A 27,416-nucleotide genomic window follows, 5' to 3' on the forward strand; every position below is an offset into this window, starting at 1 on the left:
GCTGCCACGAGGTCTTGTAGTCCGGGGCACCGGTCTGCCATAGTGCTTTGGGGAAAGGTGCCGCCACTAGTTCCGCTGTGGGTAGATAACCCTTGAAAGCCTGCATGTTTGAACGAGAGAGTGCATCAGCTGCATTATTCAGTACACCCGGCACATGCCTTGCCCTGAATTCTACATTCAATCTCATGCATCGCAATACAATTTCTTTCAACAGTCTTAAGATCCATTTGCAGCGTGCAGCCTGGTGATTAATGCATTCGACCACTGTCATGTTATCTGACCAAAACACTACTGAGCGGTCCTTAAAGTCTTCTGGCCATGCCATCAGAGCCACCCAAATGGGGAATAGCTCCAAGAATCCAATGTTACCTGTTAAGCCGCTTGTCTGCCACCACGCCGGCCATGTTTGTGCCGACCACCGGTTTCCAAAGATTGCGCCAAATCCCGCGCTCCCCGCCGAGTCGGTCCACAATCCTAGTTCGCTCGACGAGGCTGGGGGTTTGTTGCACACCACTCGACCGTTGAAATCCGCCAGAAATGCCAACCAAATGAGCATGTCCTGGCGAACCTCTGCCGACAGTCTAGTGCAGTGGTGTCCTTCTTTAAGGCCCACCATAGCCTGTGCTATGGAACGAGAGAAAGGGCGAGCCATCGGCATCACTCTTAAGGCAAAGTTAAGCTGACCCACTGTCTGTTGCAACTGGTGTAGGGTCACCTTTTCTTTTCGGAGACATTGTACCAAGGAAGCCCTAAACTTGGCCACCTTCTCAACCGGCAGACGGAAACACCCCTCCTCCGAGTCTAGTTCAATACCCAGAAACTCGAGTGAGGTAGATGGCCCCACCGTCTTACCTGGCGTCAATGGGACCCCAAAACCCCGCATGAGCATGCAGAAGTCCTGCAACGCCTGCACACAGTCCTGAGTGCCCGCTGGGCCCAGAAAGAGGAAATCATCCAAATAGTGCATCACCTGTCTATGCCCTGTGGCCTCGGTGAACACCCATTCCAAAAAGGAGCTAAACATTTCAAAATAGGCACATGAAATCGAACAACCCATGGGCATGCATTTATCCATGTAGAATTTCCCCTGAAACGTGAATCCCAGCAGGCGCTGGTCTTGAGGGTGTACCGGGTATAACCTGAATGCAGATTCAATGTCTGATTTAGCTAACAATGCACCGGGGCCCAGGCGATTCAACAGTACGACTGCGTCATCGAACGATGCATACCTCACTGAACATACCTCGGGGTCAATAGCTTCATTTACAGAGGCCCCCCTAGGGGCCGATAGATTGTGGATGAGTCTATACTCCCCCGGGTCTTTCTTCGGAACCACTCCTAAAGGGGAACACACAAATTCCGCAACTGGTGGGCTGCCAAATGGACCAGCCACTCGCCCCAAGCTAACTTCTTTCGCTATCTTTTTGGCGGCCACCGCAGGGTTGTGTTGAATAGACAGCTGGTTATTACAGGAAGGGCTCCCCCGAAAATTTCCCGCCGGGATCCTGAAGCCATATAAAAAGCCATCCCTCAAAGTTCCGGCGGACGTATGATCAGGGTATCGGTTCAGCCAAGGATTCAAAGCCAAGATATCTATGGGCGAAGATGTTTGCTTCCGAGGCACCGCATCAATCCTGCTTGGATCCCCCCTTTCCTCCCGCGCCTTTGGCTTTAGATCGGCAACTGGTTTCTGGGTGTGAGGAATTCCCGAACATGCGTGCCGGAACCTACACGTTCCCTGAGGCCTGTTACAGGTTCCTTTGTTAAATCCCCAACAAACCCCTCGCTTGCCTCCATTCCCGCCAGACCTGGGCTGGGAATCCCCCCCGGCGCTCGCCCAAAAGGGCTGTGACGGCTTCTGATGGAATCCCCCAGAACCACTCGTGCTTGGTACCGAAGTACCCGTCGGTCCCAGCAAGAGCTGAGCATGCCATGACACTGTATCCAAACAATCCCATGTCAAGGCCTGATTAAACTCCTTTGCTTTTCTAAAGGCAACATCATAACCCTTCCATTCATTTCCCCCATACATCGCATGGAAATTCATGATCCTGTTCTGATAACATGCCAAGTCAGTCAACACTTCTGGTTTACGCTCTCCGATAATTGCTGTGAAGATAGATAAGGCCCTGACCCAGTTCACCATGGTCTCATCGACCCTGAATTCCGCCATCTTGGCCCGCCATACGCTGGGGTGCCATAGATCTTTCTGGGTCTTTGTATATTCTAACTCACGATGGTCAGTCAAAAGTGAAAACATGTTAATATACTTGTCTCCCCACACCATTTCTTTTGTAACCATGGGAATATGTTGCGATAAACTTTCCCGCCTTGAGGGTACCGGGCCCTCCCCCACTGATGGCAATGCTTTCTTACCGGCTTCAGCCGAACTCCCAGCTGTGTCCGTTGTCTTCTCCCGACCATCAGCCGTGACCCCCGTCGCCATCTGTGGGGAAATAAAAGGTACATTCGCTGTCCCGGCATCCCTTGACTGCTGCAACTGCTCAATAATTAATCTGGCTTCTTCGGCCGGGTCTCCCGCAGCCGCTGATCCCCCTGCTCCCTTCTTTAGCCAGGGTAATACCGCTGCTAACTGAAGTGCTAATTCTGGGGGCATCTGGTCATCCCCCAGTGGCGTGATCACCACGGGAATTGGCAATCCCCCATCCGGTCCTGGTACCGGGCTGGCCGCCGGCGCGACGGGAATGTCTGTGCCGGGACTCGGTGGAGTTACTACTGGGACTGGGGCCTCACTGGGGCCTGCCCTCCCCTTCCTTTTCTTACCCTTATCCCCCGGGGTGACGTTCGGCAAAGCCGGTCCTATTACTCTTTTAGGCCACCCCGAGGGGGCATTCTGGGCCTCCACCTGTTTCCTGATGGCCGCTAGGCCACGACGGAGCTGGTCAACTTTACCCAACTTTCGGTCCATCACTGCCACTTGGTTCACCAACGTGCGCAGCATTCTTTCCATCTCGGAGCTCTTTCCAGATTTCTTGCCAGGCATGACTTCGATCACTCCGTCCGACTTGACTCGCAAAGGTGACTCGATCGTCCACACGCCGGACACTGAAAGAGAAAGACAAAGATTATAAGTTCTCAAAAAAGTGCAGCTTGTTCCCTAGAGGGCTCACGAGCGACGAGTGGTGCAGCCTTCAGAGCACAGGAACAAGAGGAAGCTTCATTGGATTCCCGCGCTATTTATCCATCTGCGGGAGGGCGGGGGCCCGCCTCAAGTACGCCCATCCATGCACGGACTTCCGGGCGGGTGTCTAGGCCAACCTCTTCTGGGCGGGAGGGGCGTGCTCCAGCTACGCCACTTTGGGCATACCAGCCGGGACAAGCCTCCCGCCCACAATGGTTTCCCGGGGGATCGGGGCACCCATCCATACGTTCGGGGGGACCGAGTGGTCTCCGCTTTCCAGAGTTGCATTTTCTGGGGTACTCCCGTTAGTGAAATATCCAAGGTTCAAATGAATCATATTGAAATGGAATTGGGTTAAATAAACCTATGATATGAGCAGTTCACTATTTTAAAATAGATTTCAGGTCCTGGTTGACTGAAAATAATAAGATTAGCCCTCACAGTAGGTTTTTTCAGCTCCAGTTCTTCCCTTTCCAAACTTAACAGGTGTCCCATTGCACCCTTGATTAGTACAATGTCCTTTGTTGTTATTTTCTCAGGAGAGAAAAAGAGCTCTGGTCTCCCTAGCTTAACAAAACTGTTATTAATGTATGCCAAGCACTGAATCTTACTATTATTGTCTAGGAGTAGACAATCTATCAGAATAATATGATTCAGTGGGATCTCCTGATTTAACCAGGTCTTCATCCAGGATATTAGAGTGGCCATTTTTATCCCATCTAAAATATAACCTTCCCCAAGTTCGGAGTGGATAGTTTATGAGGGAGTAGACTGTGGCATTGAGAGGACAGATCTTAAAATTTTATTTTCAGTAATCTGCAGACAGCCCGGGGAACGATATCCCCAGATTGAACTGCCATAAGTGGCCTCTGCAAGGCATTTAGCTTTGTAAATTTTCATTAAAGCTTCTATGGGCCTTGCCCCCAAACGTTTGGAAAAACCCTGAGACGAGGCTCAAGTGGCAGGTTACATGGTATTTAAAATGTAGGACACATGGGTCAAAGCTCACATGTCATGGCAGGGACAAACTCCTAAAGTTGTTTTTCACTGTTCTAAGGCCAATCTCTTGCATAGGCTAACACCCAGTTGTCTTAGTAAACTTAATGATTGCTAACTTCAGTTTAGGACCAGATAGAAATATGTTGTATATTCTAATGAACTGTATTTTAAACTCATCTTTCATGGGAAAGTTGGACTTTAAGTTTGATGTTCAAAAAAATTTTTTTTCAGAAAGTTGGCATGTCTCTGCTCAAACCAAAACACCAACTATGCCTTTCTGCCAGTGTCCTGGGTCACATGACTGTGAATGCGTCCGTGAAGACCGGCACTTATGACATTCTGCCACATGGTTGCACTGTTTGTCTAATTTAAAGTTTAGTATAACAAAAATTGATTATTAATTTAATGTACAATAAAAATGACTGATACCTGTAGTCCATGCCATTCTTATATCTTTGGGGGCCTGGAATATTCTGAATTGTCACACTTGCAGGTGTAATCCGTGGTGCAATCTACAGTGGCCCCTTGACTAGGGCCCTGTAACCTCTTTTTTCATAAATTAAGTACTGCCTTGCCTTGATTACACTTAAATGGGCCCTTTTTGTAGCACACACAAAAGAACTTAACAACAGGATTGTGGTTGTTGCCTGAGTGGGTTTCCATCTCTCTCAGCTAATAACCCAATTTCTTACATCGGTCTTCAGTGGTGGGACCCAGTACTTGTGTTTTCGCAATACTGTTAAAAATAGGCTTTTTGGTTGACTTGCATGTTAACAATGCTAAAGCAGCAGTCGCAATCCCTGTCAGGGTGAACAACAAAAAGTCACTGAATAAACCGATGCTTAATCATGAGTAGCTTGGCACAAAAACAATCATGCTTTACTTAGAGGCAATGTGCAAAGTAATCATGCAGCACAAAAACAATAAAAATTTGCAAACATAATTCAAGATATATATCACACACTAACTTTAAAAAAATGTAGTACATTTTAATAAATTGACACCAAACTGCCTAAACTGCAATCAGCAGGACCAAAGTTAAGAATTTAAAAAAATGTTAGTAAAAAAATAGTGCCAACCATAGACATCAAGTTGAAAAATATGGCCGACTGTGATGAAGCCTGGGGCAGATTCAAAAAAGTGGATTGGGCCCAATCGTTGCTTACCTTTGGAATTAGAAGAAAGTTTGAAGAAAATGTTCTGAGAAGGTAAAGTTCAGAAGGGTAAGGTTGTAGGGGGTGTCCGAGGAGGGAGCGTCCTCTTTAGGGAGCCACTTAACAAAGTTGTGGTGAAGATTTCTATGTTCAGACTTAGTCTCTTTTTTCGAAGTCAAAAATATTCAGATGGACAAAGCTGGAGGCTATAGCCAATCAGAGTTTGAGGAAGCCGGATATCTCTTTGCCTAGGGATTGCTAAACAAGATTTGCTGCAAAGAAGAACATAGCAGGAGCTACCGCAAAGTCAGGCTCACCAGCTATGCACTTCAGGTGGATTGACAAGCAGGTTGATCCTGGTCTCACAAAAATGTTCAAAGTCTCAAGTTTTAAACTTTGGCTTCCTGGGCACGTTTAGCAATACACCAAAGGCCCAGGACTAAAGGGGCACCACTTAGGAGGTTGGGACTCACTCAGGCTGGGTCCATGTTGGGGTCAAGATGGCGGGAGCCTATAATGCCCCTGTTGCTCTGAACAGGAGGCCAGAAAACTAGCCATTGGAGTTACTATGGTAGTCCTTGGCTCAAGTGATAAAGTAGGGCTCTAACAGCAGGGCAGGCCTCTGAGGATTTAAGTGAGGCTCCAGGCAGCAAGGTAGTTCTTCCTGGTGCAGCAAAGCAGTCTTATGGAGTACACAGCAGGCCACAGCAGTAGGTAGTATTCTGAGACTCCTTCTGCAGGTCTAGAAAGTAAACTGAAGAGTGAGTCTTAGGGTCCCTTTTTTATTCCTGATGCCTTCTTTGAAGAAGGAGAAGTTTTTAGAAGTGTTCCTTTGAAGTGCTGGGAATTTACTGACTCCCCAACCCTGCCTCCGAGCTGGCTGCAGGGATAATGCAGTGGTGACAATTCATTTGTGTGATGGCCTAGCATTGTCTATTCACATGCAAGTTGGACTGCGCCCAGCTCCTGTCCCCATCCTGCCAGTTTATGGCCAATTTAGACAAACCTTCTTCTTCTATAGTGTGACTGCCTGGCAGGAATTGTCAAAGTCCAACTGCCAACCACAACCAGTAATGTGACCTAGGGCAAGCTGAAGGCTCCTAATAGCAAAAGGCAGGAAAATGGTAACCTTTTACAAGTGGCATTTTCAAAATTGAAATTTAAAATCTGTCTTTACCATTAACCGCTGTGGTGCGGGCATTCAACACAGTGGGCGGGGCTGCGTGGGCGGTTGGTCTGCGCAGCACCCCAGAGGTAGTGATCGTGTTGGCCAACGGTGGACGCGAGCATTAACTGGTTAAAGAGGATTGTTAATTACAGTTTCATAGATACCAAACATAAAATGCTTACCTGCTCCCAATCAAGTAGTGAAACATGAATTGAGGAGGTTTTCACTACCATGATATGTAAAACTTAAACCTACATGTTCCACCTTTTAATTACAATGGACCCTGTCCTGTGAGCTACCTAGTGGTTACCTTAGGGGTGATTTATATGAAACAAAAGGAGAGGTTAAGGCTTGGCAAGGGAGTTATATTGCCAAGTCAAATTGTCAGCCTATAAATGCATTCAGGCTGCAATATCAGAAATGGGACATTTTGTAAAAAGCTACTTACCATGGTGGCACAACATGTGCTGCAGGCCTACTAGTCACAGTTAATTTACAGGCCCTAGGTATAGGGTATAGCCCTCTAATAGGGGCACATAACTGAATTAAATATATCAATCAGGGTTAAGCAAATTTGTTTAGGAGAGTGAGAACAATAACTTTAGCACTGGTTAGCAGTGGCAAAGCACACTGAGCTCTAAGGCCAACACAATTATTTTCAGTTAAATAACATGGAGGTGAAAAGGCAAACAGTTTGGGGAAGGTCCACCCTGAGGCTGACAGGTCTATTAAGAAAAACACAAGGTGATGGACGGAATGTTGCACGTTGGCAAAACATTCACCCCCAGTCACAGATCTGGGTTTAATCCATCATTATTTTGCTCACCACGCCACCCCAGTTCAGACATGGCCATATGCAAATCAGTCTTGACCCTGTGCCTCATGGGAACAGTCGTGCCGAACTGCCAAGCCTTGTCTTCCCTGGACCGGAATCAAGCATCCTAGGACCGGTTTATGGCTATCAGCCGTCATCAGCCAGGATAGCTTGACTCCAGTGGTGTGGAGAGCACAGGACTCACGTCTGAGCATACCCGTCCCACTCGGGGTGACAAATGCAAAAACAACAGTTGATGGACAGAATGCAGAACAATGTCATACATTCACCCCAGTACTGAGATCTGGGCTTAAATCCATCATTGTTTGCACTCCACACCACCCCAGTTCAGACATGGCCATATGCAAATCAGCCTTGACCCTGTGCCTCATGGGAACAGTCCAGCCCGAACTGCAAAGCCATGTCTTCCCTGGACCGGAATCAAGCATCCTAGGAGCAGTTTCTGGCTATCAGCCGTCATCAGCCAGGATAGCTTGACTCCAGTGACGCAGTGAGCAAGGGACCCACGTCTGGGTATACCCTTCCCACATAGGGCGAACAGCAAAACACACAAGGTGATGGACGGAATGTTGTACATTGGCAAAACAAGTGTCATTTGATTTGTGCAAAAAAGGGAAATCCCTAATAATAATTTGACATGAGAATTGATTCCTTTTTAATTTATCCTTGGTTGGCAATATTTTTCTATTTTCAAAATTGAATTCATGCCCCACATGTGCCTCACATATGCCTCATCTGTGATACCTGCTTGAGAAATAGAATTGGAGTTTAACAGAATTGATAACCTGGATGTAAATGGAGGTCTGCAATACCCATGTGATATACAAATTATATATTTTGGCCCTAGGAAAGTCCCTCTGCAACCTCACCACAAGGGCTAGGGTATTAGTTTACCCTGTTAGCCAGGGCAGAATTATGATTCCACTCGCAGAGCTGGTGTGATTTTGTAACTCAGCGTTATGTGTGTAATGTGGAGTTTCTGCCAAATTCTTTCAATTGGAGCTTATTCTGCCATTCAAGCCTCACAGTGTTCATGGGAACAATGCGAGGCTCCATAATGTGTAATGGGTAATACATTTGAATGCCTTGGGAGGATGTGTGTTGTTGTAAAATGTTTATAGCTGACTTCATTTTCATTTTTGCCATTGCTGTATTAACAATAGTAATGTCTTCACTGTTTGCCATGCCTCTTTTATCTGGCCAGAGTGTGTGTGTGTGTTTGCATTGACCACCATTTTGTTATTTTTCTCCATGCCATGGGCCTTGCAGCCATTTTGTGTAGTCAGTGCCCATAGGTCTGCATGTGTTCTTTGTTCTCCATGCCTCCCAGTCCCTGCCTGTTGTTGTTTGATGAAGTGGTTGTTGGCCTTTTGTGCGGCAAGCTAGTGTCTCTTTACCATAGGAATGTATGTGTTCTTTGTTGTCCATGCCTCCCTGCTTGTTGTTTGACCATGTGGTCATTTTATGTAGCCATCCAATGTGCATTTTCCATAGTCCTGCATGTTTACTTTGTTGCAAAAACAACAAGTGATGGACCGAATGTGGATCAATGTCACACATTCCCCCAGTCAAAAGATCTGGGCCCTAATCCATCGTTTTTTTGCACTCCACACCACCCTGGGTTAGACAATGGCGATATGCAAATCAGCTCTGACCCTGTTGCCCCATGGGAACAGTCCAGTCCGAACTACAAAAGCCATGTCCTTCCCAGAACGGAATCAAGCATCCGAGGACCGGACCGGTTTCGAGGTAACACCTCTCATCAGCCCGGCTAGCTTGACTCCAAGTGGTGTGGAGTGCCTGGGACCCACGTCTGGGCATTCCCAGCGCACTTAGGGCGGCAATTGCAAAAACAACAAGTGATGGACCGAATGTGGATCAATGTCACACATTCCCCCAGTCAAAAGATCTGGGCCCAAATACATCGTTTTTTTGCACTCCACACCACCCTGGGTTAGACAATGGCGATATGCAAATCAGCTCTGACCCTGTTGCCCCATGGGAACAGTCCAGTTCGAACTACAAAAGCCATGTCCTTCCCAGAACGGAATCAAGCATCCGAGGACCGGACCGGTTTCGAGGTAACACCTCTCATCAGCCCGGCTAGCTTGACTCCAAGTGGTGTGGAGTGCCTGGGACCCACGTCTGGGCATCCCCAGCGCACTTAGGGCGGCAATTGCAAAAACAACAAGTGATGGACCGAATGTGGATCAATGTCACACATTCCCCCAGTCAAAAGATCTGGGCCCAAATCCATCGTTTTTTTGCACTCCACACCACCCTGGGTTAGACAATGGCGATATGCAAATCAGCTCTGACCCTGTTGCCCCATGGGAACAGTCCAGTCCGAACTACAAAAGCCATGTCCTTCCCAGAACGGAATCAAGCATCCGAGGACCGGACCGTTTCGAGCTAACACCTCTCATCAGCCTGGCTAGCTTGACTCCAAGTGGTGTGGAGTGCCTGGGACCCACGTCTGGGCATCCCCAGCGCACTTAGGGCGGCAATTGCAAAAACAACAAGTGATGGACCGAATGTGGATCAATGTCACACATTCCCCCAGTCAAAAGATCTGGGCCCAAATCCATCGTTTTTTTGCACTCCAACTGAAGTGGTTGTTGGCCTTTTGTGCGGCAAGCTAGTGTCTCTTTACCATAGGAATGTATGTGTTCTTTTTTGTCCATGCCTCCCTGCTTGTTGTTTGACCATGTGGTCATTTTATGTAGCCATCCAGTGTGCATTTTCCATAGTCCTGCATGTTTACTTTGTTGGCCATGCCTCCTTGCTTGTTGTTTGACCATGTGGCCAGCGGCCATTTTGTGGAGCCAGCCAGTATTTTTAATCCCTTTTTTCTAGTATTCAAAGTCATTTTCTAGAGACAATGATAGAAGAGGGCTATGCCTTTGTTTTTATGTTTTTTTATCTTGAAATTAATTTAATGTACTTGAGGTTCTTTGTAGTATGTATGTAAAATGATTATATAACATTATATGCATGTTTTCCATTTCCCTCTGCATCTCCTTACCTATCAAAGGATTTCACATTGTCCCTAGTGAGAAACTATCAATTACTTTTTTTCATATTATTTGATTTTTCCCTACAGCCCCTGTCACCACAGGTATCTTAGGCCATAGGTGCCATTCACTTTTTTTAAGGATTATTACTTTTTTCCCTGTTCACCGTGCCTGCCATAGGACTCTGAGTTTTAAGCAAAAGGTGCACACCAGCACTCACTTTTTAAGGATTATTCAATGTTCCCCTGAATATGCATGGGAACAACAGAATGTGACCATCTGGTTGCAGTGCCCTTTTCTGCACATTTTAGCATGAAATGCATCCTTGCATCACAAGTTTACATTAGGATACATTTCACACTAAAATATTGCTCAAAAACATGTACTTGTAGTTCTCAGAGTAGTGCACATTTTTGTGCAATGTTGAAATTCTGCATCATTAAGTGGAAGCAAATTACACAAATTTCATACACATTAATATTGACTTCTAAAAATGCAAGTAAGTCCAAAGCAATACCTTGGACTGGGGCAAGGCAGGACATCTATTTGACTAGCAAAGTAGGATCATCATCTATATGAACCAGTTGTTTCACAATTGTAACTTTTGGTGCCAAAATCAACAAATTCAGCTAGTGCTCGATGATCATGTATCTGCCTTGAATGAACCATCACTGACCACAGCCGTAGACCCAAGGTAGGTTTTAGCTTGCATTTCAGGGACCAAGTCAAAAGGTAAAATCTCTGATCAGGATGACCCTTTTGGTGTTCCTCCTCTACATTGTGGTCACAAACATTTATTTTTCAACAGTGCACTACTGTTTCTAAGTGTTTTTCTCTTAAAACTTTAAAAAGTTCATATCTCCAATTTCCCCTAAACTAATTTAATGATCTTAGAGTCATATTTATGAGTGGCGTGCACTAGCATTGTGCTACTAATTTTGACGTGGCAGTGGCACAAGCAGTACTCCATATGTACCAGATGATGCATGTGGCCAAATGCATCTGTTTTGGAACTCGTGCATCAGACAAAAGCTACGCCTAAACCATCTGTGGCATGCGCACACTAAAATATGCAAGATAGGCATTCCCCCACAAAATCTAACTTAAAACTAGAGCAGTGATATTTTTATGTTTTTTTCAATGGGTACCGCATTGTCGGAAAATGACAAACAAAGCTTGAAATGCGTAAACATTCCAGTCCATTGACAACCCAGGTGTAGGAAATGACAGAGTGGATGAGGTAGAAAAAGACAAACAACACAAAACAATTTGACATGGTGAACTACTCTATGGATGTGGTCATACTGCAGATGAAAGTAGCAAAGAGACCACCATGACCGCCACCGCCACCACATATGCACCGAAAGAGAAAGGAGCGTAGGCTTCGGCAGTGTATTTCCCTCATTAACATCAGGGAGGATGAGGTCATCACATTGTACAGACTCAGGATGGTGTCCATCATTAAATTGTTACACAGGATTTGGCCAATGCTCCAGCCACCAACTGCCAGGCCAAATAATATCCCTTCACAAGTCAAGCTGATGGATGTCTTCCACATGTTGACACCTGGTCCATTCCAGATCACAACAGCCAGAGTGGCATGTATATCACAGCCAGCATTTTCTGCCTTCCTACCCTCTGTCCTGGATACTATCATCAGGCTTACACCCCAGTACCTCCTCTTTGCCAACACCCAACAACAGCAGCTGGAGACCAAGCAAGGCTTCAATGGCATTGAAGGATTTTCCAGTGTCTTAGGAGCCATTTATTGCACAGATGTGCAATTGGTTCCCATGCTTAAACATCGCACCAGTACCGGTACCGGTAGTACATCTACTCAATCAACATCCAGACCTTTGTGGATCATCTGGGGATGTTCGCCAATGTGCTGGCAAAATACTATGTAGAGGCGCATGATGTCTACAACTTCAGGCACAGCATCATCAATGAACGCTTTCAGAATGGAAGGTATTAGAATGGCCTACTTGTTGGTAAGGAAATTTGAAGTATACAACAGACCAACAACAATTCTTAAATGTATGACATAATAGCAGTCTCTATGTCTGTTGACTGAGCTAGATGCGTATGTATTAGAGGTGTGCCTCATACTTGCACCATTCATCATTGCACATGTGTAATGCAACATATATGTGAAGACAAGCAAAGCTACTCGATGTGGAAATTAATGGTATAACAATTTGGAGTAATGCATGCTGCGCAAAATGGTATGTTGCATCAGTGTGTGCAAGAGAGGTGTCCCCTTGGAATTGCATGGGAGTTTTCATGTAACTTCCATGATTATTAACGCATGTCATGTATACCAACCAGATCAACTTGGGAATGTATTAAGTAAATAGGCCTCCCCAGGTGATGTGTAACAAGGATTAATAACTGAGGTCATCCAAGCCACACCCGTTTCCTATGTGTCTGTGGCACACATACATAGAAATATATGCCTCTAAGAGTACTTTATGTGCAGGAAGGTGCCTCTTTCTGCACAAATGCAATCCTGCATGCAACGCAGGCATACCTGCACCCTGGTGAATGGGTGCCTGTGTTTGTGCTTGGCAGTCCATTGTGTGCTCATCGAGGTGAAAGGGAAGGGATGTACCATATTGCCTAAATACTGTGCACTACAGCCCTTTCCTCTTGTTGCAGCACAGCTAGGTGACTGGCAGTGCTGCACTATGCCACTTTGCCAAATATCTAGGACCTAGGATCATGCGCACATGGTGGGAACAACGGGCTACAATGTGTAGACATTGATATCTCATCCTGTCTTTCCCTCACTAATCTGGCAATGGCAGTAGCTACAGAACATCTGTGAGTAGTAATGTCCTTCCACTCGGTGTTAATGGATGGACCCACATCACCTGCATTGGTCAACAAATCACAACAAAAAGAATATTTTACGCCAGAAAAGGCAATATGAGTACAAAGGCTACACAATAGATAAGTGTGAGATGATTGCCTCCTCAATGGCATATCTAGTTTTGGTATCAGTGTAAGGTAAACAAATTAAATTGTTTGAAAACAAATTTTATGTTAATGAGCACCTGGCAGTATACTTGAATATTGACAGAATTTTCAGGAGCAACACTGGAAGAAGAAGTTGCAAGTCCATGTGTTGCATGCACTGTAAGTGTGGGCCCCAGATGTGAGGAAATGTTGATATTGGGTAACAATGCGCTACCACCAGTACAAAACATACATATGTCCCAGCCATACTGACAGTCTAGGTATAGAAATACACATAGGCCTCAAGCCACATTGACATATGTGATCAATGGGATTGATCACCAGTTTTGTGGTGTAATGACCAAATTAAATGCATATGAATCCAGCATTATTTAAACTCATAAAACCAAATATAATGCAGTCATACATGTAAAAAATTAGTCATGAACATAGAATGAAATGCAACCAAGACAAGGTATCACAGTGTACTCAGAATACCAATGTAGGGGCACAGTCAGAGGAGGAACATGGCGGCCGCCAGATAAACGGCCGCTGTCTCGCTCACCTTGTGTAAAGTAACAGATGGTGATAGCAAATTAATGCAGGATTTCTTCCTGGTTTTCTGCTTTTTTCGCTTTCCTGCTTCTCTTTTCGAGGGAGGCTTCCTCTCGATGCGGCGGATTGAAGGTGAGAGTGTCTCACGGGGCTTGGCCGCGCCGGAGGACGCAGCCTGTGCAGTGAGTGATCGGAGCTGGAATTGGGAGGATGCAGCTCAGTCTCGGAGACGCCGAGGCACTGCCTGCTTCGTTCTTTGGCTCGGAACGGGCTATTCTGGAGCCAGTAGCTCCGTGACAGTAACAGTAAAGTTGTTTTCGTAGTTGCCACAGGGATTGGGGGTTGGTGAGTTTTTTTGTTTGACTCGGGGAGCGAGCGCCTTAATAAATGGGACACTGAATGTGGAGTGGGTTTGACAGTCAGAGGGAGCCTTTTGTGGAGCCTTTCATGGAGAGGAGCCAGAAGGAGTGGTTGTTTCACTGAATGGGCACTCTGAGTTGGGTCTCCCCTGCAGCAGTTCCCCACAGTTTATGGAGGAGAAGAGAGGGTGCAACGAGGGTTTAATTTTGGTGAAAGAAAGCAGAGGAGGTACACTACCTCTGAAACTACCTCTGAAACCAGGGCGGTATGCCGGGCCCCGGGGAAAGCAGAGTCGCAGACTAGTCTTTCCCCGGGGTCTTTCGCGCAGGGGATAGTCCAGGCAGGGGAAGGGGAGGAGTTAGGGGGTGGGTACTTAAGCGCGGGGGAGGAAGGGATCTTCCTCTTTTCTGCGCCTGGCACCATCGGGAGGGAGCTCGAAAGGAGTAGTTAGTTAGTGCGTGGTTGAGGCCTAGGTCTACTTTTGGACTTGTACTCGGAGCTGTTTTTACGGCAGCTGGGGTTGTATCTTGTTTCTTGCTCTTGTTGGATTGGTTGGGATGTCTGGGGTGTCCGCGGAACAGGTCCGTGAGGCCTTGTTACTGCTCGCTAGGGCCGGCCGCGAGGACCTGATTAGGCCCGGGGTCATGGACCAGGCCTGGGTGGGGGCCACCAGAGGCACGAGGGCTGCCTCGGCGGGGGTGCGGGCGGCGGTTTTCGCCTGCTTGGAGGACGACCAGGTTCAGGAGGGTGGCCCGGGGGTCGGGAGGGGGGGGTGTCCCCAAGAATACTGCGCGGGGCGGGAAGCGCAGGACGACTTCCGCGCGCCCCTTCCCCCAGTTGGAGTTTTTGCCTGGGGCCTCGGGGGCGGCCATGCGGGCCGTGCCCGAGGAACTTCCGCTCCATGGTCCTCTGTTGGCGCCAGACGGTGCTGCGCAGGGGGTGGAGCTAGGTGACTCCCAGGCCGGGCCGGTCGGTGGGTGGCGGCGGGGCCCCCGGGCCCTTGGTCCGCCTGGAGGAGGCCTCTTTTGGTGGGGATGGGCCTGGGTTGGACCTGCGGGTGTCTGGGGGGGGGCCCGATTGACTTGTCCCGGGGCTCTAGGGCGGGCACCCCGGCCGCGGTCCGGCCGTTGGTGCCTGGGTTTGCGGTGGGCAGGAGTGCCTCTCCCACTCTGGTTCCCGTTGGCGGCCCGGGTTGGGTTCAAGGTTTCCATCAGGTGGGTTTCTTCCCCCGGGGGGGCGAATTTTTTGGCCACGGCCAACCGCTCCCCCCCCGATTTGGGGTTCTGTCTCCTGGGAGGAGAGGTCCAGAGGGGAGCGTATCTTGGAACAGATTCAGGAGGTCAGGTGGGCTGCGGAGACGAGGGCCCGAGTAGGTTCGGTGTGGGGCCCCGACATTGAGGGGCCTCCCACCCCCACCTCGGAGGAGGAGAGGGAGGCGGAGAGGCAGGAGGAGGAGATTCGTCAGGCGAGATTGAGGAGGTCAGGCCCGGCCGCCCACCTTACTGGGGGTGCGGCCGGGGTAGGGACGGCCAGCACGGCTTTGAGGCCCGATGGTGCCGGGGCCCGGCCAGGTTCGAGCGACCTGGGGGGCGGCAGGGGATCCAAGTCGGCGGTTGTCGGCAGAGCCAGGGGGGGCCTTGCGGGGCGTAACACGGCTCCGAGACGCAGGTCGGAAGCAGCAGGGCAGTCCGCGGCGGCTGTCCCTCCCCCGCGGGATCGGGCAACGAATACTGGTGGCGCCACTGGATCGCGTGGCCGCGAGTGTGGAGCCAAGGGAGTGAAGCGTGCTGTGAAGTGTGTCTCAAGTGAAGGTGTGGATCAGGAACCGGTGCTTGAACTGGATTACAGTGCTGAGAGCGAGGAGTTGGAAGAAGGGGAGGTGAGGGATGACCTGGAAGGCGTAGGCCGCGCAGCGGGGGGTGACGAACTTGGTGTCTTGCAGGTCGACCCCGGATCGCGGAAGAAGACTGGACCTGGGAAGGCCCGTGGAAAGGAGTCCAGAGGACGGCCCCGGGAGCGGACGGAGGCACTAACAGGTGAGAGTGCCTGGTGGGCGGTTTGGGATGACGCACCCCGGGGTGGGGAGGGGCGGAAGCGGGCCTGCAGGTCGGTGGGAGTGGGAGATGGGTCGGTGAGGGAGGGGGGGCGCCTTCGGGCGGTCCACCTGTGGATGGTAAGTCGGTGGATGGTAAGTTGGTGACTCTGGGGGTGCAGACTGACAAAAGTGATGGGAAGGATGAGAAGGGGGTGAAGCTCCAGAAGAAAATGCCTTACATGGGGCTGGCAATGCCGTTGGGGTCTCATTTGTCGGAGAAAATGAGGGAGAAGATTTGGAAACACGAGTTTGTGGACGTTTTTAAGTTGTTGCACCGGGAGGTTCAGGCAAAAGAGGGTTCCAAGGAAGAGGAGTGGGAGTTGACGAGGCGGCCTAGGGTGCCTATCACCATGGAGAATTGGACTTCGGCTTTTCTGATCTATGCTAGCGTCTATTGTGTGAAATATCTTGACCGGGCGATTGCGTTGTTCAAATACATGGACATTATCCGTAAGGCTCAGATGCAGTTTGGGGGTTTTGCTTGGTTAAGCTATGACGAGGAGTTTCGGGCCCGGGTCAGCGCCGATCCAGAAAAGAGCTGGGGGAGGTGGATCAGGAGCTTTGGATGCAGTGGATGGCGTCGTCGCACTCGTCGGCTTCTACGCATACGGCCAGCGGTTTACCGGTGTTGTATCGGTCTTTTCCGACGCGTCCCGCCCAGGGCGGGGCGGGGGGCGGAACTGTGCCCAGCACCATTGTGTCCGGACAACCAGCCAAACCGGGAGGGGCCACCACGGGGGTGTGTTGGAGCTACAGTCGGGGTTTCTGCTCGAGGTACCCGTGCAAGTTCAAGCATGAGTGTTCTAAGTGCGGGGGGAAGCATCCCGTCACTCAGTGTCTCTCGCTCGCCACCCCTTCTGAGCAATGGCGGAACGCCAGGGGGCGGGGACAGCCTGGCCCGAAGGGCGCCTACTCCGGTTAGGGTGGAGGCGATGGCCCCGTGGCTCGCGTGCTACCCTGACCGCGAGGCCGCGGCGCGGCTCTTTTGGGGTTTCACCGAAGGCTTTCGGGTGGGTTATCAGGGCCCCAGGGAGCGGCGGTGGGCCGAAAATTTGAGGTCGGCGAAGGAGTTGCCGGGTGTGGTGGCTGCGAAGTTGTAGAAGGAGGTGTCGGAAGGGAGAGTCGCGGGGCCTTTTGTTGACTGGCCGCTGCCGGACCTGATCGTCTCGCCACTGGGGGTTGTGCCGAAGAAGGAGGAGGGGGAGTTCAGGATGATTCACCACTTGTCCTGGCCGGAGGGGAGGTCGGTGAATGACTTCATTGCAGAGGAGGACTCGAGGGTGCTGTATGCGTCGGTGGACGATGCGGTCCGGATGGTGCGTTCTTGTGGTCCCGGGGCTGAGCTGGCGAAGTGCGACATCAAGTCGGCTTTCCGGCTCTTGCCGATTCACCCAGCGGATTTCGGGCTCTTGGGCATGCAGTTCGGGGGTGCCATCTATGTCGACAAGGTCCTTCCCATGGGTTGTGCCATTTCCTGTGCTTTGTTTGAATTGTTTAGCACGTTTCTGCAGTGGGTCATGGTGCGGGTGAGCGGGTGCCGCGGGGTCACTCACTACCTGGACGACTTTCTCTTCCTGGGCAGGGCGGGGTCGGGGGATTGTGGCGGGGCTCTGTCGCGTTTCCAGGCCTTGGCGGTGCAATTTGGAGTGCCTCTCGCGCCTGAGAAGACGGCTGGTCCCAGTTGTTGCCTCACGTTCCTGGGGATCGAATTGGACTCGGTCGACTGGTTGTTGCGCCTGCCTGCGTCTAAGGTGAAGGAGATTTTGGAGTGTCTGGAGTGGGCTGTGTTGGAGCGGCGGATTCCTTTGCGGGCGGTTCAGAGGCTGCTAGGTTTCCTTAACTTCGCTTGCCGGGTAGTGCGGGCGGGGCGCACGTTCTGTCGACGGCTCGGCATGGCCATGTCGGGGGCAGTGCTTCCGCACCACCGGGTGAGGATCTCGCTGGGGGTGCGGTCGGATTTGAGGACTTGGATCACTTTTTTGCAGGATTTTCATGGGGTGCCTTTGGAGTTTGATGAGGAGAGGGCCGTGTGGCAATGCCAGATCTTTTCTGACGCGGCTGGGTCAGCGGGGTTTGGAATCTTTTGGGATGGGCGGTGGTGCGCGGAGAGCTGGCCGGCCTCCTGGATGAAGCAGGGCAGGAGCATTGCTTTTCTCGAGTTCTTCCCTTTGCTGGTGGCTCTGGTGGTGTGGGGGGATGACTTTCGGGACAGGACGGTGCTTTTCCACGTTGACAACATGACGGTGGTGGACCTTGTGAATAACCAGAGGGCGAAGGACCTGCGAGTGTTGAAGCTGTTGCGAAGGTTCATGTTGGCTTGTCTGCAGTTGAACGTGGTGTTTCGGGCCAAGCATGTCCCTGGGGCGAATAATGACATTGCGGATGCTTTGTCTCGTTCGCGGTGGCAGCGGTTTCGACATCTGGCGCCGGGAGCGGACGCCTGCAAGACCGAGCTGCCGGCCGGCATCTGGGCCTTGGGGGAGTGAGGATGATTGGTCTGGTGGAGGGTTCGTTGGCCCCGTCCACGAGGAAGTCATATTGGATGGCATGGTCTGAATTTTGTTCTTTTATGGGCTGGACGGTGGATGGTGTGGTGAGTGGGGAGTCGGAAGTGCTGGGTGGTGTGAGGGGCTATGTGCTTTCCTGTATGGACCGTGGCCTGACTGCTGCTACGATTTCTGGTAAATTGGCTGGCATTTCCTTTTATTGTGTTTTGTTTCTGGGTTTCGACCCCACCAAGGATGTGGTGCTGGCTCGCATGTTGCGGGGGTGGGGTCGGGAGAGAGGCGCCGGGGGGGGACGCCTGCGGGAGGCGGTGACGTTTGACCTGTTGGTCCGGCTGGTTGGGGTGTTGCCGGAGTGTTGCTATGACAGGGCCGAGGTGGGCCTGTTTCGCCTGTGCATGGTGTGGATGTTTTTTGGGGCGTTTCGGGTGTCTGAGTTGCTGGGCACGAGGCGGGGGGCCGGACGATTGTTCGAGGATGTACGGGTGGATGCGGGGCGTTTGGGGATATGGCTGGGCCGCTCGAAGACTGATCAAGTGGGGCGTGGTACGTGGGTGTGGCTGAATGAATCTGGTGGGGCGGTTTGCCCGGTGCGAGAATGGCGCTCCTTCTGCGGGGCAGGTGGCCCGCGGGGGGGCGAGATTTTCCTTCATGCTTCTGGTGCGAGGATGTCGGCGGGCCAGCTGTTGGCGGTGTTGAGGATGGCTTTGGGTCGCCTGGGGATGAATGGTGCGGGTTTTGGTACTCATTCTTTCCGTATTGGGGCTGCGACTGCAGCGGCACGGTTGGGTTGGTCCTGGGATCGGATCCGGAGTATTGGTCGTTGGAAGTCTCGCTGCTGCGAGCGGTATGCGAGGAAGTAGCTGGGGTCCCAGGCAGGTTTGTTGGTTTGCAATTTTCTGTTTTGCCTGTTCTAACATCTTTTTTCTTCGTAGGTTGCGTGGGTGGCCCGGGTGGTAAGACGGTGACGTGGATCGTTGGGCACTCCTTTGTGCACTGGGCATCCAAGTACGCTGACCAGCAGGTTTACGGCCGTAACCTGGGACTGAAAGGACAATTGCACGAGGTGAAATGGTGGGGAAAGAGCGGAATGCGATGGGGGGCACTACTGCCCTGGCTCGCGAAGATGGTCCCACAGAGGGGGTGCCCGGATCTGTTGATCATTCATTTGGGTGAGAACGACCTGGTGCAATTGTCTGGACTGGCTCTGTTGCAACTTATGCAGAGGGACTTGGATGTGCTAAAATCGAGGATGTCGGGGGCCTGCATTGCCTGGACGGAGCTGGTCCCCCGGAAAGTTTGGAGGGGGGCCATGAAACACGGGGCCATTGAAAAGGCTCGGAGAAAATTGAATCGGGCAATGAGACTTTACTGTGTGGACAGGGGGGTGAAAGTCATTTCGCATCCTGGAATTCGCCTGGAGGAGCCTTTAGCCTTTAGGGAGGACGGTGTGCATCTGTCTCGACTGGGGAATGCATGGTATATGATGGAACTGCGGGATGTGGTGAGCAAGTTGTGGAACGAGTCGATATGGTGTCGGAGGGAGTGACTTTGCAGTGACGGACGGACGGCCCCTTGGTGGGGGGGGTGGGGCAGTGTACCGCCCTACAGGGGGTCCACTGGGTGGCAGGTTTCGAAGGGATAGGGGGTCAAGAGCGGGCATACCCATCCCTTGGGGGGGAGACTTGGCGCAGGACGGATCGAAGTTTGTTTGAAGTTGGCAATGACTGGGGGCTGGAAGGGTGATTGACGGCAAGTGGAGGGTGTTTGGAGCCGCTAGGGCTCAGTATTGACATGAATGATTGAAACGAATGGGGGGATGTATGATTGGGGAGTTTTTGCTGTTATTGTTTACTGTTCTATTGTTATGCGCAGTTCTGGTCTAATAAATGGCCTTTTACGCCTATAACTGCGTGGTCTGTTTATTGCGCGATGCCGGGCCCCGGGGAAAGCAGAGTCGCAGACTAGTCTTTCCCCGGGGTCTTTCGCGCAGGGGATAGTCCAGGCAGGGGAAGGGGAGGAGTTAGGGGGTGGGTACTTAAGCGCGGGGGAGGAAGGGATCTTCCTCTTTTCTGCGCCTGGCACCATCGGGAGGGAGCTCGAAAGGCCGCCCACCCACCCGGCAGTTGGAGGTGGTACTTGGGCCGGTCATTTGCGTTGCCAGTTTAGGCCAGAGCTGCGGTAGGCAGGTTTCGATGGGATAGGGGGTCAAGAGCGGGCATACCCATCCCTTGGGGGGGAGACTTGGCGCAGGACGGATCGAAGTTTGTTTGAAGTTGGCAATGACTGGGGGCTGGAAGGGTGATTGACAGCAAGTGGAGGGTGTTTGGAGCCGCTAGGGCTCAGTATTGACATGAATGATTGAAACGAATGGGGGGATGTATGATTGGGGAGTTTTTGCTGTTATTGTTTACTGTTCTATTGTTATGCGCAGTTCTGGTCTAATAAATGGCCTTTTACGCCTATAACTGCGTGGTCTGTTTATTGCGCGATACGCTCAGGACACGAGCAGCGCTTCTAGCCCCCAATTTAGACATCACTCTGCCTATTGTGACTCCAAGGCAATTCCCCCCTGTCGTAGAAACGTAGATAAGGGGTCAGCAGAAAGGTCAGCATATTATAAAAGAAGGAGAGAAAAGGTCAAGGGAAATTCCAAAAAACAGAGGAAAGAGTAAAGGGAGGAAGGCGGCTGTGGCAAAAACCAGAATAACACCCTCGCTGAAAACGTATCAAAAAATAATGTCCTCCACAATAAGTCCTAGCAGCACGGCCAAGATAAATAATTCAAAAGAGCATGAAAAAGGGGCAGTTAAACTAAAATCAAGGCAAAAACTAAAAACCTAGAGGCTGATAAAGACCCATCACTCCTGCTGACTCGGTTTCAGAAATGTAAACAGAGGGGGGTTAAGCAACCCACAGCTACCGATGGTGCAAGCCAGATAGATTCTATAACAGCTCCCCCTGAGCCGCAGGCACATCCAGAGGTGCTTTTGTCCAATAGGTTTAAGGCGCTGGAAGTTCTGGATCAGAGTATATCCCTCGCAGAACCTCAGGAGGCTCATGTTCAAAGAAACCTGGGTTAGGTTTTAAATCGGGGCATAACGGGCATAATGAATGTTACCACTGACCCTGAACCGGACCCCAAGCTTGAGCTGGAACCAGTCCCCGAGCTCGGGGAAACAGAAGTAGACTTGGGAAACTCTGGAGCAGCAGGGGGTACCTCAGACACTGCAAGGATATCGCATTCTTTATCAGATTTCCTAATGACAATGAAGAGGGAAATGATATCGGGATTTAAGATCTCAGAGACAAACCAAGCTGAACTTGCGACCAGATTCTCTATCTCTGAAGCAAAACAAATGGCAAGCAAATCTTCCTGTGAGGTGTTGGCCCAGAATTGGAGGAGGTTGTAGTGAGGACAGATAAACTTGAGGCAAAGATTCCTGTTATCAAGAAAGCACTAAGCTCTGCAACTTCAGGAATGGCAAAATTGGCAGCCCAGAATAAGACTCTGCAGGAGGAGTTGAAAAGAATCGAAAATCATTCTAGGAAGAACAATTTGAGGTTTTTAAATGTCCCGTAAACCATAGAAGGGACAGATCTGAAGGGGTTTATAATGTCCCTGTTACAGGGTACTGTATTAAAGGGCTCTCCAGCAAATAAATCTTCCCCAATAGATTCAAAGGGTCCATCTGGACCCATTTAGGAGGAAGCAAGGTCAACTCAAACCTCAGAAGATTTTGGTCAATTTTCTCTCCTACTCAGTTAAAGAGAAATACTGTCTGCAGGACTAAAGGCAGGCTCTATATCATTTTCTCTTACTAGGCAAGAACCGATCATTTTCCAAATAAGATCAGACATATCACATATCATAGCCACTAGGCAATGGGAGCTAGGGAATAGGCTTGAGGAATTAAAAGGGCTAGGGGTCAAGGCCCAACTGAAGTTCCCAGCTCAAATACGTGCTATGTATAACAACAAAATGCATCAGTTTCTTACAACTGAAGAGGTTGATAATTTTATAACAGAAATAAAAGAGAGTAGAAGTGGGAAGTCCGGTAACTGATAAAGGTAGCGTGTTAGAAAAGTGGTTATAAGTACAGGGAAGACAGGAAAAGCTTTTAATAAGCATTGTCTAACATTGTCTATCCATTGTTTCTTAAATATGTTTTTCTTTGGGGTTGAGGTGAGCAAGGCTAAATAGGCTTAGCCTATATGGAAGGGAGGGTTCCTCAAGGAAGTCAGGGGGCACCAGGGGATGAGGGGGGGCGGGATGGGGGTCACATGGGTGGGGAGCAGGGGGAAAAATAAGAAAATGCTCATCTCACTTTGGGATTTTGGTTTTAGGGCCAAAAATTCTGATGCTTTGGCGGGAGTAGAGACTTAGGGCAGGGAAAGGTGTTTCATCTCTTGGAATATTAATGGAATGAGGTGCCCCAGAAGGCAGCATTTAATAATGAAATATTTAGAACTCTCTGTGGCACTGATATGTATTCTACAAGAGACTCACTTGACCTCTGAAGAAGCTGGAAAACTGTTTACGGGCGTCTCTTGGGTTGAGAGTTTTTGTGTTTCGGGTCAAACATCTAATACCCGAGGTGTAGAAATCCTAATAAAGCGGGGGTCAGGGTGTTCAATAAAAACTTTTCAGACTGACCAATCCGGGGGGTGGGCTATTGCACATCTGGTGTTGGACGGCGGGGAGCTGGCTTGCGTATCTTTTAATGGACCTAATGTTGACAACGCAACATATATATCAAAGCTTTATTCTAAGCTAATTCTCGAAAATCTTCCTATATTTATAGGGGGGAATTTTAACGTCCTCCTCGATCCTAATAAAGATAGGTCAAATCAGTGCAACTATGTAGGGCGCCCCATATACGGCGCATAACAAAAAATCTGATCCATGACATAGGGTTGGTGGATGTCTGGAGAGAGTTGAAGGGAGAGGTTCCAGGTTTCACATTTTATAGTAAGAGACACCACCATTTTTCAAGGATCGATTATATATTTATAAGCAGACACTTCTTGCCCAAAAAAACGGTTATTTCTATCCCTCCTAGTCACCTTTTAGACCACGCCCCTATCCTAGTTGCATATAAAAGTTCAACGAAGGTAGCTGAGTTAAGGTGGACCCCTAATAGGAGAATGCTATCAGATCCTGAGATTATCTCAGCTATTAAAGTCTCCTCTTCAGAGTTCTTTGAGTTTAATATAGGTTTAACATCAATAGGAGTGGTATGGGATGCCTTAAAGGCTAGTCTTAGAGGCAGGTTACACGGTCTCATATCCTCAAAAAATAAAATTGAATCCTGTGAATTAAAATTGAGGGAGGACAAAATTAAGGTGTTAGAAGCCTGTCATATAGATGCTGCTTTTCTATATACTGTGTTAAGTTAGCATGAGTTTATTAAGTGTTTAAACAACATATTTTCCTTTGGCTTCAGTTTGCACATGACACATAATTGTTATTGTAGCTTTCAACCTAGACGAAAGATGTGATTTATTTGAGAATAATATGTTATTACTCTGATATCAGTCGTGCTTAGTACACTGTCTGAACAGTGAGTGCTGAACCCTCTAAGAATAACCTAACACAAGGTTGCTGGGAGGTCTGATCCTCGCACCACTAGACATAACACAAATACAGTTGCTGCCAACATTGGGCTCTAAGCGGGTTTAAGATAGAGTTACTGAGAATGCAAAAACACACTTGATGATGCTTCGCATGCAGAGAGCTGGTAGCAGATGATGTGATCCTCTCCTCCTGACATTTAGAGTTATGGGCCCGCCCTGCTAAAACCCAAATGAGACCTTCTTAGATATAATATAGTATGCTAAATAGGGAGTGCGAGAAATAGGTGATATAAATTTCTATTGATTTTTGCATTATAATATGCTATCACCGTTTGCTTATTATGGACTAGTGACTATGCTGATAACTCTGATTCTTATAATATGTCTTCTTGTATTATATAAGATACTGCGTTTGAGAACCTTGCATTGAATAATAAATATTTCAAAAGTGCACGTGTCCTCTTTTACTCCACGTTCTGGTTTGAAATGATTATAGAGCGAAAGAGTGTTCATGTGTTCCACGATACCTGAGGTAACCTAAGTTCATGTTCTGGTTTGTCTAAGTCATTGGGAGTTTGTTATGACCAATGAGACACTGTAGCTAGCTAGGTAAGGGGATTTTGGATACTGAGGGGAGTTTTGGGTCACCCTAATTCACTGAGGTTCCGGATCTCTATGCACATTTCTGTAAGAGAACGGAATCACTGCTACAAGCCGATCTTCTCTTGCAGAGAAATGGTCCACCCGATAGACTTGGTAAAATACAGGAGGACCTTGAGATTGCCAGATTAGATTATAGAGGCAAGCTTGATGAGAAATGCAGGGCCAAATGGTTGAATAAAAACATGGAGAACTTCGAATATGGAGAGAAGGTCGGTGCCTTGCTAGCACTGAAGGCTAGAATAGATCGTGCTAAAAATGATATAGGCGAGCTAGTCATTAACGAAAGGGGAGATAAATCGACCGATACAGAGGACATAAAGAACTGTCTTCTCTCTCTCTTCACAGAACTCTATAAAGAAGACTTGAAACCTTCAAGAAATCAAATTCAGTCATGGCTGAGCTCTAAATCATTATAGGTTCTAACTCAGGAGGGTAGAGATTTTTTGGATGCCCTGACCTCGTTGGAGGAAATTAAAGGACAAATAAAATCATCCAAAAATAAGAACGCATTGGTGTTGGATGTCCTCCCGAACGAAGTATATAAACTCCTTGAAAATGAGATAGCTCCAGCTATGGGCTCCCTGTTTCAATCAGTTTATAGTATTTCGGGAGATATACCTAGTTCCTGGCGAGAGGCAACTATTGTTTTGTTACTTAAGCCAGGTAAGGACCCCTTAAGGGCTGATTCTTATCGACCAATCTCCCTGCTAAATTCCGACTATAAAATCTTCATGGGGATTCTGGCAGGGCGATTGGCTAAACTGGCCCCGGGCTTGTTAGCCCCGATCAAAAGCGATTTATTAGTGGGCGTTTTATTTAGGAGCAGACACAACTCCTTATTGGCAACATTGACTTGGCGGTGACAAGATCAGAACTCTTGGCGGTAGTCGCTTTGGATGCCGTCAAGGCGTTCGATAGGGTCTGTTGGTCCTACCTATAGGAAGTATTAGAGGTTATGGGCCTTGGCCCTATATTTGTTAATATGCTAAGGCAATGTTATCGGGGAGCGTCTGCAAAAATATTGGTAAATGGGATGCTCACTTCTAGCTTCGAGATCCAAAGGGGAGCCAGGCAGGGTTGTCCCATCTCCCCACTCCTGTTTGATCTTTACATCGAGCTGCTGGCCCAGGCTATCAAACTAGATGATCAGATTTTGCCTTTTAGATCACAGCAATATATATCTAAAATTGCATTATATGCAGATGATATTATTCTTTATACGATTGATCCAGAGGTAACAATGCCAAGAGTGGAGACCCTCTTTGGGGAGTTTGGGTCAATATCTGGATACTTGGCCAACTCCTCCAAGACAGAAATAATGTGATGGAATATATCGCACTGGAAGGGGCAGACCAGCAATGGGTTTAAATACTTAGGCATCACAATATTAAAAGATCTGGATAGAATTGCCCCAGTTAATCTAAAAAGGGCGACCAACGAACTGGATCGTTTGTTTTCGAGGTGGAAAAATCTACCTTTGACCATTTTTAGTAAGGTGAATCTGGTCAAAATGACGGGTCTTCCCAAATTAACTTACATATTTAATACTGTTCCTCTGAAGTTTCCTCAACGTGATATTTCCAGGGTACAGGGTAAGATCTGGAGTTTCATCTGGGGAGAAAAGGGGGTAAGACTGTCCTGGAAGAAATTGAGGGGGAGGCTGCTTAAAGGCAGGTTAGCGCGTACAGATATTAGATGGTACCAGGTGGCGTTTCACTTTAAAGCCATCAGGATGCTTCTGACGAAAGCTACAACTTCTGCATGGGGGGTCCTCCTCAGGGAACAGACAAGAGACATCGAGGGGGCAGGACAGAAGGGTTTCTATATAAATTTGGGGCAAAAAAATTCTTTAAAAAGGTGCGCCTGAAGATCTTGGAAAACGCATTAGAATGTTGGTATTATGTAAGGACAAGGTGCAATATAGGGTACTACTCTGAACACGCTCCCATTTGGGATTCCCCAGGAACTCCGCTCTGTCTGAAAGACGGGTTGGCTGCCCCTATCAGGGAGGCAGGAGTTTCTATCTGGTCAGAGTTAGGGGACAGAAATGGGGTACATCCGTGGGAATCTTTGAAAGCTAAGATAGGCCCGGGGTTTTCCAAATTTAAGTTTTTACAATTGAAATCCTGGTTCGAGGCAGAGAGCGGGGCCTTAATGGGAGAATGGGAAACAGAGATCCTCTTTATGTCAGAAAATCGCATCAAGAGAGAGGTATCAATATGGTACAAAAAATTGGTTGAAGCAGACGACAGGGATATTCCATCTCAGGCCTTGGTGTGGAGACAGACTCCCTTTGAAGGAAAAATAGAGGAGTTATTGGACCCCTCTTTAAATCTACTATATAAATTTGTCAAATCTGCTAGTCTAAGGAAAAACATTTTTTTTGTAACGA

Source organism: Lissotriton vulgaris, chromosome 10, assembly GCF_964263255.1.
Source record: "Lissotriton vulgaris chromosome 10, aLisVul1.2, whole genome shotgun sequence".
Lineage (NCBI taxonomy): Eukaryota > Metazoa > Chordata > Amphibia > Caudata > Salamandridae > Lissotriton > Lissotriton vulgaris.